This window comes from Rattus norvegicus, chromosome 9 (assembly GCF_021556685.1).
Source record: "Rattus norvegicus strain SHRSP/BbbUtx chromosome 9, alternate assembly SHRSP_T2T, whole genome shotgun sequence".
NCBI lineage: Eukaryota > Metazoa > Chordata > Mammalia > Rodentia > Muridae > Rattus > Rattus norvegicus.
Window position 1 is genome coordinate 11,228,786 of NC_141542.1, and position 17,164 is coordinate 11,245,949.

General features: G+C 38.4%; 1 protein-coding gene and 1 pseudogene across 1 annotated transcript in view; both read left to right on the forward strand.

The window, feature by feature from the left end:
* Kcnh8 (potassium voltage-gated channel subfamily H member 8) overlaps nucleotides 1–17,164 on the forward strand; it is a 426,523-nt gene that overhangs the window by 248,846 nt on the left and 160,513 nt on the right.
* On the forward strand, nucleotides 8,781–8,932 carry LOC120094948 (U1 spliceosomal RNA; annotated as a pseudogene).

Genomic DNA, 17,164 nt, shown 5'->3' on the forward strand with positions numbered 1-17,164 from the left:
CTGAAGAAATATATCCCAGACTCAAATAGTACGCAAAAGCAAAGAGTTTTTTATTCTGCAAAAGTCCGGCATGCTGGGGTCTCCTGTCAACAAGATGGAGACACTCCAGTGACCTTTCAGTCCTGATTTGAAACACATTAGGGGAATTCTGGAGAGGAGTTGGTGACTTCTATCTTAATCTATTGGCTCTATCTCTAGGGACATTCTAGAACTATTGCTGGGATGTGGGGGCCTGAAAAGTGTTGCGGGTGAAGTCTAGAAATTGTTGCTAAGGGGTGGCTTCCCCTGGCAGGCCAGTTTCTGACTAGCTGCCTGAAACGGGGGTGGGGGGTGGGGGGTGGGGGGTGGGGGGTGTTCTTTGTTTGTTTTTGTTTTTTGTTTGGTGTTTGTTTGTTTTTTAGCAACTGACTTGGCTGGGCTTGCCTGGGTTGCCCAGTTCTTGTAAACAGAGATTTAAACCTAGTTCCCTGAACTGCCAATTTGAAACCTGTCATGGAGTTAGCCTAGCCTGTCTCACTACCTATTTTACTCCAATGTTCAGACAGTGGAGTAATAAGGCCTATATCCACATACTCTCCAGTATTCACTCTCCAACCCTAAGCAGGCCTTAGAGACCCTCTGCAGAATTACATATGTCCTTCCAGAGTGAACTTGTCTTAAGTAATAGCCTTTCACCAACTCAGAGTGGTGTTCATAATCAAGGCCTACCATTTACTTTTGACTTCGAGTGGCTATTTATTAAAGTTTTTATTTATTTATTTATTTATTTATTTATTTTATATATGTGAGAACACTGTAGCTGTCTTCAGAGACACCATAAGAGGGCATCAGATCCCATTACAGATGGTTGTGAGCCATCATGTGGTTGCTGGGAATTGAACTCAGGACCTCTGGAAGAGCGGTCAGTGCGTTTAACCACTGAGCCATCTCTCCAAACCCTTCGTGTGGCTATTTATAAATCAACTCTGAGAATATCAACAGTGACATATTCCAAGATTGTGCATCTTGAATGTTGATATATGAATGAATTGTGCTTATTATGCTTTAATTCCTGGCCAGCACCAATGACCACTTTGCTACTAAAGAGCTATTTTCTTCTGAAACCAGGAAAAAACCTTGATAAAAAACTATCTCACCATGTCAGACTCCCATTGAAGTGTAACACAGTGCTCTATTTCAACACAGGAAAGGGTCTGTGTCAAGATTCCTGGAGGAAAAATGACATCAAAAAGAAAAACACTACTTCCATAGTTGTATTTTTTTCTTTAAAGCTGCCAAATAAATTACCTTAAAAATGCCTATTTAAGCACTTCTACAAACAGAGTATTTTTCAAACACACTGTTCAAGTATTACCTCCTTAACCTTTCCAGAACTTTCTATGGGAAGATGGAGTGTTATTGTGCGTGAGCCAGCAATGTTTGCAGCCCGCGTGGGATCCTTAACCAAATGAAACTGCAAGGCAGTGGGTTTTTTTTTAATGGATCTAAACTTAGCAATTAATATTTTTCTTGGCCAATATGTAAGTGGTTCATGCTTGTCCACAAATGTATTTTATTAGCCTTAGTTTCTATTAGTTAACCCATGAACTTTTGATATCATTCCCAGCATTCTTTGCGGTGAACAAAATTATACTCAGTAACAGTATTCTCAATCAAACTTTTTCTTCAGTATTAAAAATCTAATTTGGAGTCTTTGCTGATGTTAAAAAAAATCCTCTTCTGCTGAGTTGCATCCTTAGGTGTTGGTTTGGTTTTGTCTTATTTTGAGAGAAGACTTCATTTTGTGCCCAGGTCTGTCTCCAACCCAGGAGTCTCTCCCTCCAGAATGATGAAATTATAAGATTTCACCAGCACACACAAGGATAGTATAGTGTTTTGAATGATTTAAATTGATCATACATTATTGATGTGTTGAATCAAAAGATAAAGAGAGGGGGATATGCTCTATGGAGGTCTGGGGAGGGAAAATGTCCTCGAAAGAAGGTCAGTGAAAAGACTGAATGTCTCCATTCTCAAGGACACAGGGGTAGCTCCGAGCTCAAGAACTCTCTCCTGGGACCATGCAGACTTTTACTCTGACCAGTGTGGGGAGGGAGCTTACTGGTTCTCCGAAGTTTAGGCTAGTGAGCTTTGGATCTGCATAGATAGCAGGAGGATGCAAACCTTCATGCCATATGATGTGTTTATAAAAAAGATAAAGAAAGTGAGGATATGTTCTGTGGAGGTGTGGGGGAAGCGTATGCTTCTGTGGGCCCATGCTAAGACATCCCTTCCCCCCAGAGACCAGCCACAAGGTATAGCATGAGGAGGGGAGTTAAGAGGGAGGCAGAGGCAGAGAGAGAGAGAGAGAGAGAGAGAGAGAGAGAGAGAGAGAGAGAGAGAGAGAGAAATAGAGTAGAGACCAGCCATGAGGGAAGGCAAGAGCAAATTAGAACAAGAGAGCAAGAGTGTGAGGAGGGGGCAAGCAGCCCCTTTTATAGTGTCAGGCATACTTGGCTATTGCCAGGTAATTGTGAGGTGGAGCTTAGACAGAATGCTAACAATTATTCCAGTTCTATAAATTTTAACATAGAAACAGTAAAGCAAAATAAGCAAATGGTCCTTAGTCATATCCTTTCCAAACAGCAGTGATTCCCTGCTCTGCCTTTTGGTTGGTTTCTTTCTCTAATTCATTTAATTTAGTTGTGACCATGCTATATGCTCAATTAAGAACTGTTTTCTTCTAACATTATAATATGAACATTTCCTTATTTTATGAACATTTATAAACACCTCTTATAGCTGTATAGTATTGTATCATGTATAATTGTTTATTTAACTGTATCTTAATTTCACAAATCTAAGATGACTTTGCCACTCAAATAAGAAAAATAAATATAATAACAATATATTCTCTAAAGACATATTTATTTACTGACTAAATACATCTCTATTAAATGCTTGTTATTTTCCAAACACAGTATTGGATACAACCTGAAAGAGAGTGTAAACAGACAAGACCCTTGACTTTCCAGAATTTATCCCCTAATAGTGAACAATCAGGAAGCAAAACAAACATACACTATGCCAGATAGTGGTAATTTGATATAAAAACAATAAGGCAAAGAATGAAGAAAGAATAGGCTGTGATTTTGAGGAATGGCTAGGGAAAGTGTTAATTGAGTATTTGATATATAAATAAAAGCAGCAAGGAAATGAAATAATCAGCTGTATGATTGTTTGGATAAGACTATGCAAAGGGAAAAGCAGCTTCATGTCTTCTCAATTTAGAGTGCTTTTTCACAAGATACGGAACAAAATTATTGGACAAAAATATTAGTTTTAAGTATTCATTCATAGAAATACATTTAATATATTTGTAACTGTTTTAGATCAAACTATTCTTAGTCGTGTTTATTGGTCGATAAAGCTCTACTTGAAATGTAATTTGTCCATGATAATATTTATTTTAGTAATGGTCATATTGAGAAATGCTTGGTGCCATTGCTTCTCTCAGTATCTTTTTACCGGTATTTTAAAGTGACTTCAACTAAGACTCACTTAGAGAAAATAATATCCACCTTTTTGTATCATTCTTATTTATGTCCAGAGTTGTATTTGTGTGACAGGCACAAAGTTTACTTCACAACACATGTAAATGCCTGGATTGAAGCACCTGTGACATGTTCAACATTCCCCAGCAGTGCTCAGCCCAGCATGCTCACCCCAGCAGTGCTCACCCCAGCGGTGCTCACCCAAGCGGTGCTCACCCCAGAGTTCTTACCCCAGCAGTGCTAACCTCATCAGAGCTCACCCCAGCAGTGTTCATCCCAGGAGTGTTCACCCCTGATGAACCTGGAACTGTGAATGTGAAGGGACGTGAGTTTATAAAATATGAAGTACTCCTGCTTGTTCTGAAACAGGCAAGAGCATGAAGAATGTTACTAAGTTTAATAACCTGGCAGAAATGTGTGACTTCTTGATTGAGAGGCATCTTGGAGGAGTGAGATGGTTTGTGCACTTCACTATTACACTGCTAAGTTGTTCTCTCTTCTTGCTCCTCTCTGAGTAGAAATGGCATTATTCAGATGATTTATATTTCTCGTTACAACCTATGTAGTTAGCAGTTGCCACTAAAGTAACCTCATCTCTCCCAATCACCCAAGAGGTTTTATTTTATTTTGAAGAATGCAAGGTAAATTTTATTGCCTATCTCCCATGTAACAATTCTGAGGGATACAGTCATACAGCCATTTTTAACAAAATAAAAAATAACAAGATAAAACAAAAACAATCATGTAAAAGTTGGAAACATCTACCCAATAGAAGAAAAAGAACCCCAAGAGAAGGCACAAGAAGCAGAGACCCACGATTCACATCCTCAGGGGTACATACATACATACACACATACATATGTACATACATACATACATACATACATACATACATACATACATACGTATACATGCATGGGCCCTAATTCAGACCTCTTTAGGCCCTGTGGGGGTTTTTTGGGGGGGAGTGACTTTTAATTTCTACTTCTATCTCACTAGAGGTTATGGGAGTTATAGATTGGTTTAACTTTCTTATCTGATCTTGATTTAACTTTGAGAAACAGTAACTATCGAGTAAATTAGTTAGTTTGGATAGATGTTTGTCCATCTTGTTGATTTTCTTAAAGAATCATATCTTTATTTCATTGATTCTTTGTTTCTATTTTTATTAATCTCAACACTGAGTTTTATTATTTCTTGCCATCCACTCTTTTTGGGTATGACTTCTTTTAATTCTAGAGCTTTCAGGTGTGCTATTAAATTGCTAGTATAAAAATCCTTTTTGTTGTGGTAAATATTAGTAAAAAATAATCCTACTATCTTGCACTATAGCCAGCACCAGTAGGCCACATGGCATCGATGGGGTATTTTCATCTCAGTCAGCAAAGCATCTCACCCACTAAGCTCCCAATCTCCATCCCACAGCTACTATCTGAGCCCAGCAGCAGCAGCCTCCTTCTTGCAACTCCATCATCTAGGTCCCAAGGCAGTTGCCACCACGCCAGTTCCATACAGAGTCTGCCTACCTCACAGTTCTCTAACTCAGACTCTGCTCACATTCCCAGCATCCATCCTCAATGATTATAGTCATAACTCCCAGTAACTCATTAAAATAAAAACTCATTAAGCTTGTAATTTAGCAATCAGATTTACATCAGTTAACTCAAACTCTACAAAACATCTGCACAATAAACTCACGACCAATTGATGATGATATAAACTGCCCACCTAGATAAGACAGATTGTCCTATAAAAATCCAATCTTTATGAAATATTCATAACTACTAGTGGTCATTTAAGGTCACACAGAACTGGATCATCCTTTTCTGCCTCTATCTTGGTTTTTCTCTTTTTTCCTGTCTCCTGCCTTACAAAAGCCCTGTTCCTGCCTTACTTTTTCACTGCCCAATCATAGGCCTTCTCTTATGCCTGCCCTCACCTACATGAAGACAACAATCTATACCTTTTGTTTTTGTTTATGTAGGCACTTTGCCTTAGGGTTTTACTGCTGTTAACAGATACCATGACCAAGGCAACTCTTATAAAGACAAAATTTAATTGGGGATGGCTTACAGTTTCAGAAGTTTAGTCCATTATCTTCACGGCAGGAAGCATGACAATGTGCAGGGAGACATGGTACTGGGGGAACTGAGATTTCTATAACTTGATTTGCAGGCAGCAGAATGAAAGTGTACCACTAGGTGTGGCTTGAGTATATATGAAATCTCTAGCCCGCTTCCAGAGTAACACACTTCCTCCAAGACCACATCTACTCCACCAAGGCCACACCAAGGCCACATTTTCTAATAATGCCATCTCTTATGAGTCTATGGGAGCCAATTACATTCAAACTATAGAACACTTGTGGGTATGAACTTGCCTCTTAGCCCCACTTTCATTGTGTCTCAGAAGTGTGTATATGTTGTACATTCATTTTCATTCAGTTGTAGAAAGTGTTTGATTTCTTCATTTGTCTTAATACATTTTTCATTCAATAGTTTAGTTTCCATGTGTTTGTAAGCTTTCTGTTCTTCCTGTTGTTGATAGCTAACTTTAGTCTGCGTTGGTCCAATCAGATGCAAGATATTATTTGTATTTATTGTGACTTTCTTTGTATCTGAGTATGTGGACCACTTTGGATAAAGTTCCATGAGGTGCTGAGAAGAAGGTATATTTCTTTTGTGTTTGGGTGAAATATTCTATAAATATGTTGGGTCCATTTGATTTATAATGTCTGTTAGCTCCAGCATTTCTCTTGTTTAGATTTTGTCTGGATGACCTGTCTATTGGTGAGAGTGAGGTATTAAAGTTTTCTGCTATCAGTGTATAGGATCAGTAGGTGACTTAAGCTGTAATAGTGCTTCTTTTACAAACTTGGGTGTCTTTGTGTTTGATTATATAGATGTTAAGAATGTATATGTAATTTTATGGACTTTTCATTTGATGACTATTCTGTGTGTTATGTCTTTCCCTATCATGATTAGTTTTGGTTTAAAGTTTATTTTGCTAAATATTAAAATGTTTATACCAGCTTGCTCTTTGCTCCATCTATGGGCCTAGAAATAAGTCAGCATATATTGTTCAAGCTTTTAAAATATTTGCTAGAGACTCTGAAGACATCGCACAGGTGAGTGGATGTAGGAATTCCTTATCACAGTGTAGGATGCCCTCTGTACTTCTATTCTTTACCTATTATCACTTGGCTATTCCTTCCTATGGCTCCAGCCAGCTGGACCACTTGCATTTCTCCAGCTATACCATTTATCCCCCTGATCGCATAGACTTTGTTGTCAACTCCTAGGAAACCATAAGAGACAACCCCTTAATTCCTGTTTACCTAATCACACCTCCCTTGTTGTCAAAGTATCATCTGGTATCATCTGTGAAGGCTTCAGCCCTCTCCTTCCCCATCACATGAATACAGGCTAGATTTCTCTCAGACATGGATGAGATTGTTTTGTTTATGTAGGCACTTTGCCTTAGGGTTTTACTGCTGTTAACAGATACCATGACCAAGGCAACTCTTATAAAGATAAAATTTAATTGGGGATGGCTTACAGTTTCAGAAGTTTAGTCCATTATCTTCACGGCAGGAAGCATGCTGGAATTTCCAATCTTAATAAAACACACAATCCAGTTATAATAATTATAAGTTATATGCCTAGATTGGGCAGATCTAGCACAATACTAACTTATTCTTCAGCTATAAGACCCCTTGTTACTTGAAGTTTCCCCTGGCCACATGGTCCATCAAGGCTTCCTCATCCTCTTTCTCCATCCTTGCTCATTCTCCTCCTTTTCTCTACCTGCCCCCACTCTGGAATCCCTGGTCCCAACTTTCCCCTCTACTACCCAATCACAGGCCTTTTTTGACCAGTAAAACGAGGAGATAGTTCACATGACATCACCTGAGTATGTGATGGACTGCTAGTTGGAGGCAATCCCTTTCAAAAACACAAAACAAAACAAAACAAAACATAAAACAGAATTAACATCAAAATTCAAACATCAGGCAAACCTACTATACTCCCCATGCTCTGAGCCCCTTCAGGCCTGTGTGACACTGGATTGGTGGTTGTTTCAGGATAGCTCCCCATACAGTCCCCCTGGCACCAGAGTGGTGGTTTTCTCTGGCTTGCTTTTTTTCAGGGCAAACTAGCATGTTAATCATTCAGATGTTCAATCAGTGTAGACATGGATGACAGCTCCGGAAGAGAAACTTCTGGACATTCATATGATCAAGAACAGCTGGTAGCTGCAACTCAACCAGACCTGATGGTCACCACAGAGCTAAAAGGTTTTTAAATTAACCAGCAAGGATCTTTATTGGATGGTTTGATTTAATCATAAAAATTATGATTAAAAAACTGAGTCTATGCTTTTTGGTATTTAAAAAATATAATAGTTCACTCTCTATAGCTGTGATAAAACACCTCAACAGAAAAACAACTTAGGGGAGAAAGGTTTATTTAAACTCACAAATCTAGGTGATTATCCATCACTACAGAGAAGTCAAGGCAGGAACTTCCAAAAGCTAGCCACATCATATCTAAAGTCAAGAGCAGAAAGGAATGAAAACACACATATTTAGCACTCAGCCAGCCTCTGTTTTTTTCTATACAGAGTCCAGGATCCAAAACCAGATAATAGTGTAACTCACTTTTAGACTTGTTTATCTCACAGTAATCAAGACAGTCATTGGTTACATGTCCTCTCAGGTTTATAATTTGTCATTGGCTGCTGATATGATGAAATTTCTCTCTCTTTTAAATTGCATATACATTTATTGACTTTTCTCTCATGAAGATATGAACTCCTGAAATAGAGGTAGATACTATCCTTGCTTGGTCTCTACATTAATGGTAATCAGAAAGGACAATTTTTATTAAATATTTTATTTTCTATACATTCTAGCTTAAAGGAAAAATACAACATAACATTAAAGTTTCACAGTCTATTTAAACATGCCAATGATTCACAAGCTGAGCTCGCTTTACAACTCTCTTACTTTACAATTCTAAACTCTTATTTATGGACTCCTGTGAAATTCAAAATAAACTATCTAGTTTCTCATCCCAAAAGGAATGAAGCAGAACATTAAAAGAATTAAAATTAAACAAACAAACAAACAAACAAAAAAGACAGTCCCCCACAGATAAGCCCATGGGCCAACCTGATCTTGACAATCCCTAGTTGACACTCTTTCCAGGTGCTCCTAGTTTGTGGTAAACAGACAGATTAAAACAGTCACTTACCTGGTAGGGAAGATACCATGATCACTAAGGTGGTTTTTTCCAGGGTGAGGCTCACCCATTGCCTTTGGGGTGTGCTGACCCTGGAATTTCCCGAAATGCAGGAAATTTGTGGTAGTGGGGGAGCTGCATTCCCACACTTCCATAAAAATAAAAAAGAAAATAAGAAAAAAGAGAAAAAATAAAAGTCACAAAAGGTATTTGAAGAAATCAAAAGCATCATGTAGTTAAAAGCTTGTACAGTTGTGGGAGAAGTCTGTGTTAAGAATGGGAGTGCTTAGCAGACAGGTAAAGAGCAATGTCTGATTCCCACTTGTACAGGCATTTGTGGTGTATGTTGATTTACAGCGACATCTTCTCCACATTTGTCTTTAAAGACACAATCAAAGAAGAAAACAGACGATTGTAGAATCTACGCCAGGGAGAGGAGTTTTTTCAAGGTGGCAACAAGCAGGAATCTGATTGTATCATAACTCAGCATGCCGCCATGCCCTCTTCCCTGAGCTCCTCCTTGTCAGACAAAAGCAATGTGTCTCTGGAGTAGAAAGCTCTGAGACCTTCTACAAATCAAAGCATCTTACTTAGAATCAAGGCAGAGTGTCAATATGCTGGATTCCTGGTAGTCTTGCACTTGATAATTTCAGTAAATTGGTACTGAGTGTTGAAAAGTAGATATTTCTGAGAATGAACTATGGGTACAAGTAAAATTGCTTTGCTGAATTCAATTTTTTGTTATTGGTGTATTAAATTAAATATTGACGTAAGTAAAAATATGTGCTCACCAAGAGAAAGACAAGATATTTGATCATCTTTCAACATTTAGTCGCATGGTATACCCCAACACCTATCTGAAATACGCTTGTTTAACTCACCTCATTTCAAACATGCAGAGGTCCTTCCAAAAGACCGACTTCTGTCTTGTTTTGTCTACCTGTAAGTGACAGCCAAGCTGGGTGCCAATATTCATTCCAGCTTATAGATTAAAAGGCAAGACCTAAAGCATGGATAGTTTAAGTCATTTTTAAAAGAAAGGTGACATAAAAAGAGAGAAGGTAGAAATGTAAGTTGAAGAAAGATCTTATAAACTGATCCAAGTTGAGCATTTGGATATTGATTATTTCTATTACTGGTTGTGACAGGGATACAGATGACTTTTCGATCACCCATAATCCCTTTGTCAAATGATCTGGTCAGCCTTTATCTGGCCAGGTCTTTTTCCAGATTTCATTCAGGTTGTCTCTTCCTAGGCTACATTATGTTCTTTTAAATATCATTCTCCATCCTGGGTCACTCTCTGCAATGAATTCTCCCCACTTTCTTGTATCTTCCATGGCACCTCTCTCCCAGGTTCTCCTCGGCTCATTTGCTCTCCTCTCCCCTCCCTCCCTTTCCCCCTCCCTTCCTTTCATCTTCTCTTCCCTTCTCTTCCCTTCCCTTCCCTTCCCTTCTCTTCTCTTCTCTTCTCTTCTCCAAGTCATTCAAACTCCTAGTGATTACACTTATTCCTGTTGTCTTCATGTTGGTTTACCTCCCAAGACAGTATCTTGAATCTGACTGCGTCCCCGTGTCCACACACCTGAGCAGGTAGGCAATAGCTCTGGCTAGTTTACTGTGATTTCTCACTTCCTTCTTTGCATGCACTCTTGGTATCTGCTCATCATGTGCTTAGGATTTTGTTGCTGTGAAGACACTGACCACAGCATGAGGCTAGCTTCCAGTTTCAGTGGTTCAGTCCATTATCAACATGGTGAGAAGCATGTGGCATGTAAGCAGGCATGGTCCTGGAGCTAAGAATTCCACATCTTCATCCTCAGGCAGCAAAAGGAAATTGTGTGTTACACTGAGCATAGCTTGCATATTAGAGAACCCAAAGCCCATCTCCACAGTAACACACATTCTCCAACAAGGCCACAAGACCACACCTTCTAATAGTGAGTCTCCCTACGGCCAAACATTCAGACACATGAGTCTGTGAGGGCCATTCTATTCAAACCACCACACCATGCTATAGCCAGAGTTTGTATCCTGTCCTTGTTTTTAAAAAGTATATAGCTGGTCATGTCATGGATCTACTGAAGATGTCGGAAGCTGTCACCTCTTATTCTGAACTTCTAAATAAATGCACACCTGTTGTCCCAGTTGGCTCATCTTTACTTAATCATGGTCCTCTGTTGTTGCCCACCCAACTCAAGTTCATCTCCTGAATCTGTGTGAACTATCCCTTGTATGGCTTCTAAAACATTCATAAATGACTTCATATTTCCTAGCCTTTTTATCTGTAACATTGATGGATCTATAACTTTTTGAAAGGAGAAACAGAGTATTCATTGTACTCCAGCTTAAAAAGATATACAGATAAACAGATAGACAGAGAGCTACTCAGTAAATACTGATAAATAGATAATCAAAGATGGCTAGTTCTGCAATTTGGACTTAGAAAAAGATGATTAACTTTCCAAATGATACATTGTCACTGACTGGTAGAGCTGAAGACAAAAATCTATTCATGCCTTATTAGGAGCCCATGCTTGAGCCCACAAGGACATATTTTTCCTATGACTACATATAGCCAAAACAAGAGATTGCGATTTTAAATAATAACCTGCAAATGATACATGCATATTTTAAAATTGCTAACAAGGGGCTAACAATATCATCAATTTTATTTCCATAAAAATCAGTTTTTCTTTGATATCCTACAGAAACTTCAAAACATTTTGTTTTTATTAGATAATTAATATAAACCGTTATTCACTTTTTAGGTGAACAGTACCAATATCTAAAGTGAATGACTTAAAAAACATAAATGTGAAAACTTATAGACCATCTATAGAGATGGGACATTTATGCAAACTAGCAAGGTGATGAATTTGAGTGATAACCTAGAAAGTGCATGGGAAAAGGTAGGGAAAGATGTTTCATTTTAAATGATGAAACAATGGAGAATCTAAACTACATTTAAAAAGATGGATTATAAAGACAATCAAACATGTACCAGATTGTCAAGAAATGAGGATATTAGCAATTGTAAGAGCCAGCAAATGGATCAGTTTCTAAAAACTAAAACAAAAAATAGTAATGGCAGGGAGTCAGAAAAAAGGTGCTATTTCATGTGAGTGACTTGAGAACATATAGTTTTGCTGTAAGGCACATCCATGTCATGTGATGATCCACACTTTCATACCATAAGATGATCCACACATCCATGTCATACAATGATCTACTTATACACATCATACAATTATAAAAACTTCTACACCATACCATTGGATGATTCATATGTACACACACATATGCAAACACACATACATATACATGTGCACACACATGCATACCCAAATATATACACAAACATAAAACACACATATTGTTCAGAGCTGGATATTATGTGTAATGTTGCATATATTTGAGGAAGACAATGGCAATGGAAAAACACAGTTCTCACATTAAGGGAAATAAACATATATTTTGGAGCTAAATTTCAGTGATCATGGCCTGGAAAACATGCAGCTGGATTACTGTGGATGCCATGTTCCAACATTGAAGCAGTCTTGTGAAGTTTCATAGTAACAGAATAAAAAAGTATAAATCAATTTAAAGATACCTTGGTGAAAATATCAGAGAGGTAGTTAAGGCAAGATGGGGGAAGTGCTCCCATAGCCTCTGATGCTATCAGATGACAGTCTTACCTTTTGGGTGGGTGGAAGCTACTGATCTGTTCTGTTAATAAGCTCCAAAAGGTCTTTATTAGTCATGGGATGTCAGCCCTCATTGCCTTGCTTTACCAACCAGTAACATGGGTAGCTGTGGAAATGATGCGAGCTGAGATGCTGCTGCTCACTTTCTGATATGGAGTTACAAAGGAAAACTAAGGAGTGGGGCTCAGAGCTGGGCTAGTCTCCTCTCGTGATGGTGAGAGAATGCTGAGGCTAACCATTCAGACACTCTTCTCAGGTGCCTGGAAACGCTGCCATAGAGGTTGGCGGAAAAGAAGGCAGTTAACATTGGATGACCTGGGAGGAGCCAGGTGGTTGTGTATGTGAACAAAATGGGGAGGGAGGAGAGAGAGAGAGAGAGAGAAATCTTCCACAATAATTTTGGAGGCGAGGCTGGCTGATGCTCTACCATCTTGAATGTGTTACTTCTAAGGTCACTTCATCTGTCTTTGTTGCCATCAGCAGCAACAAAGAGTGAATCAACAAGAGCGTGGAAAAGCAAATGTGTATGGGTTCATGAGCATACCGAGAACTCCACACATGCAACTTCAGATGTAACAGCTCACACAAGAAACCTCATCAGCAGCCAAGGGGGCTGGTAGCATCATCCTAGCTACAACTCTATTACTCTGGGAAAAGAGGAGCCAACTATTTTTAGCTACATTTCTTGTCACATTTTAGAGTCACATTTAAGGCTTTTAGACAGAAGGAAAGAGAAGAAAAGCAATTTTAAATATTAGATGCAATTTTCCTCATCTTTGAACTAAAAAAGAATATGTAATAAGAACCGAAATAAGTGACCATATTCTGAGGTACTCTGAGCTGATCTTCTTTTACATTCCCTGTAGAATAATAAGATTATAAATTTGAATTGATTGCACTGGCTCTTAAGTCTAAGACTGTACCATTGACCTAGATGCTGTACCATTGACCTAGATGCCATTCCTGCTATCTTTAAAAGTCAATTTATTTATTTAATTGTGAGCATTGGTGCTGTGCATGTGCTTGGGCATGTGGAGGTGGGCCTAAGTGCTGTGCATGTGGTGGTTAGCAAACACTTGCAGGAATTGGTTCTTTCCTCATGGCTTTGCGGGATTTGAACTCAAGTCATCAGGCTTGGTCACAAAGCTTGCTTACCCACTAAGCCATCTCACCGGACCCCTCTCTAAGGCTTTTATTTGCTAAAATGAGTCTCATTAAAAATGGACACTGAATGGCTAATGAAACACCATGCATGAGCTTAAGTAATAAGATGTAAAAAAAGCCATGCACAATCCATTCATGTGGAAGGAAGAGGGGGTTAGCTGTACTTTGATGGCTAAATTGATGCCTCAGAAAATAGCTTCTTGAAACAAATTCTTAGCCTTATAGTTTGTGACCATATTCAGTCCTGAGTACTGAATTCTGTGTGTTATATGTCTGCCTAATAAAGATATCCACAGCTATTTCACTGTGCTTGCCACAATGTTTTTAGCAAGGTTTTTCCTTACATTTTGATAACCTGTTCCCTGTGATTTCTACAAGTATTTGAATGTTGTGTTTGCTTTATCTAAAACAATTCTGAAAACCCTAAAAATTGTACTTTTATATGAATAGATAGCTGTTTCTCCAATTCTCTCTAGAAATATTATATAACACAGAGACAAACCTGCTTAGAAATAGCTACATGACTTCTCAGGAACATATCAAATAAACACTTGACCTCAGCCTTTACTCAAGAATCCATAGAATGAAATAATTTATTGGGATTCCTCATGATAGGGTTGAAAACCAGGGATATCTGCATACTATTGAGCTAACCAATCAGTAGTAGGTCTGTCTACCACCGCCTGTCCTATATGACTCTTACTCAACAACAAAGATGAGGAAAGTTTGTGTTTCAGAATACTACCTAGTGTTTCAGTACAGAAATGACTAGAGTTTCAGAGGACATAAGCTGAGCCACTTCAATTTAGTGATTCTGAGGGTCTCACCCAAAGCTGTCTGACCTTAGCAAGGATGTCTTACTTTGCTGCAGTTGGGCACCAGGATCAGGGGAGTGGTGGTTTGTGACAAAATGAAATTGATCTGGCTAGGGTTTGGAGAGAATTCTTCAGTGCAAAATTGAAATAAACCAAACTATCTTGTAACTTCAGGTCCTTCAAGACTCTACCTGCAACTAGGAACATTGTATTTCTGATTTACCTTGACTGGCATTATGATCTGATATTTGGAATGAATGTATTGGCCCTAGAACATGGGCCTTCTCTATCCCTACTTTTCCTGTTAATTCTTCCTACACGTAACTGTTTGGACTTTGAATTTTGCTTGTCCTGTGTCTTCCTATCCTGGAGTGTTCTGGTTAAATTCTCTCTTCCAAAGGGCAGTTAATGAAAAATGAAAACCATTTTGATTCTCTATTTGCCTTTTTGTGACAATGACCTCAATTAAGATGCAACTAGAATTTTGGATTCCAACTCTAGGGTGATTGGTTGGTGCTGCTTGTATATTACAGCAATTGGTTTAGAAACACTGATCTTCATGTTTCACTGTGTACAGTGCCTGGCCATAGTCTGAATTATGGAAACCACAAGCTCCAGCAACTATAGCATAACACTAAAATAGCAATAATTTCTACTGATGGCATTTATAAAAATAGCCAAGAAATCATAATAGGCTTAAGCAAGAATCTTTTTTCCCTTTTAATAAAGCATGGTTTCATTATTTCAAACACTACATTTTAACTCAATTTTATTTCTTTAATATAATACTTCATCTTTCTATTAAATTATACTTGCAATTTTTTCAATAGTCAAATGCTCTATTGTAAATACTCTTGCAAATCTGGAAGTCTGGGTTGAGCACATTTGCCTCTGCCTCTGCCTCTGCCTCTGCCTCTGCCTCTGCCTCTGCCTCTGCCTCTGCCTCTGCCTCTGCCTCTGCCTCTGCCTCTGCCTCTGCCTCTGCCTCTGCCTCTGCCTCTGCCTCTGCCTCTGCCTCTGCCTCTGCCTCTGCCTCTGCCTCTGCCTCTGCCTCTGCCTCTGCCTCTGCCTCTGCCTCTGCCTCTGCCTCTGCCTCTGCCTCTGCCAGGAAAGTGGGAAATGGGTATCTGGCAAATACAGAGTGTAGAATCAGAGCCATACATGTGTAACCACTGTGTATGACAGAGGTGCAGCTGAGATGCTGCCAGGAAATGAAGCTTTCAAAAGCTATCCTGGATCAATTGGATATCCATTTAGAAAATATGAATCTAGACTCCCTTTTCATACTGTATGAAATCAATTGCAGCTAAGCTGTTAACAAAATGCAGAGGTTGAAAAGGACCAAGAGACATCAGAGCGATGCATCTTAATGACCTGTAAGTAGACATAGTCTTCCAAATGGAATACAATGCATAGGAGTACACCTAGTACCTCTGAAGCAAAAGAAGAAGAGGAAGGGGCGATTTCCACTGGTCAGAAACTCTGACTGGCATCTCGTAGGAAAGGGTGTACAAATGCACTTACAGTACTCAGCACCACATACCTCGGGAAAATGAAAATGACTTTACTACCATAAAATATCTCTTTACATATCACTAGAAGGAAGGAAAAATAGAAATTATGGTTCATTCAGGAAAGATATGGGGTAAGATGATGGATCATATACTACATGTTAATACTATAGCCATATGCTACATATTAATAAGTGTGCTCTTTCTATTAAATTTTTGGCAGTCCCTATTAAAGTAGAAGGATATTTGGTGACCCAGAAAGATGGACTTAAAGTCAATGGTCATCCTACATGGAAATGTGCGTGTGTGTGTGTGTGTGTGTGTGTGTGTGTGTGTGTGTGTTCATATATCTTATATATGTTGACATACATTAATTTGCATGTGTATTATGTACAGATGTTTACATGGGTATTTCTCAAAGAACTAACACTGACATACCACTTTCAAATAAACCCATATTCCATCACAATGAAATTAAAAGATGAACACTAGCATAGTCAGTTAATGAAGCATTCTACAGCAATGAAAGTACTTTGTTTCCTAGTGAAAGATTCTATACCCAAAAGTAAGTGGTATTATTTTCTTTACACTGTATTTCTAACTGATTCAAGCATAATTCCTGTATGATAATAATTGTGCTGCTTATTTAGGGGAAAGTAGTAATCAGTGTGGATCATAACAAATTCTTCTGATTCTAGTTGTATCCCTGACCATGGGTGATTTCAGGAATAGCTAGCCTTGGAAAATTCATCCATCTCCTTCTTTAATGTTAGTTCATTTTATGGTATATGCTATTCTTAAACTATACCTTTTAAAGTTGAATACCTCTCCAGCCCCAATTAACATGTTTTAAATCAAAGATCAATGTTTAATTTTCCTTGAAACATCACTGCAAAGGTAAGTAAGTTATAGAGAGCCTGAATCAGTACTTTTGTGCATGGTACACAAGTCTTTTGGTATGGTAGACCTACATAATACAGTGATAGCCACATACAAAATCAGTCTAATATAAATGAATAGTTATGGACAATAAAAGAAGAACTTTAGTGGTGATGTACTAGACATTTTTAATGTCTACTTTAACCCAACATAAAGTTCACTAATAATACTTCACTTCACTTATAAAGCTGTAATGGCATAAGATCCTGAGATCTTGTGGTAAAAACAAAGGCATGCTGATGTTAGGTGATT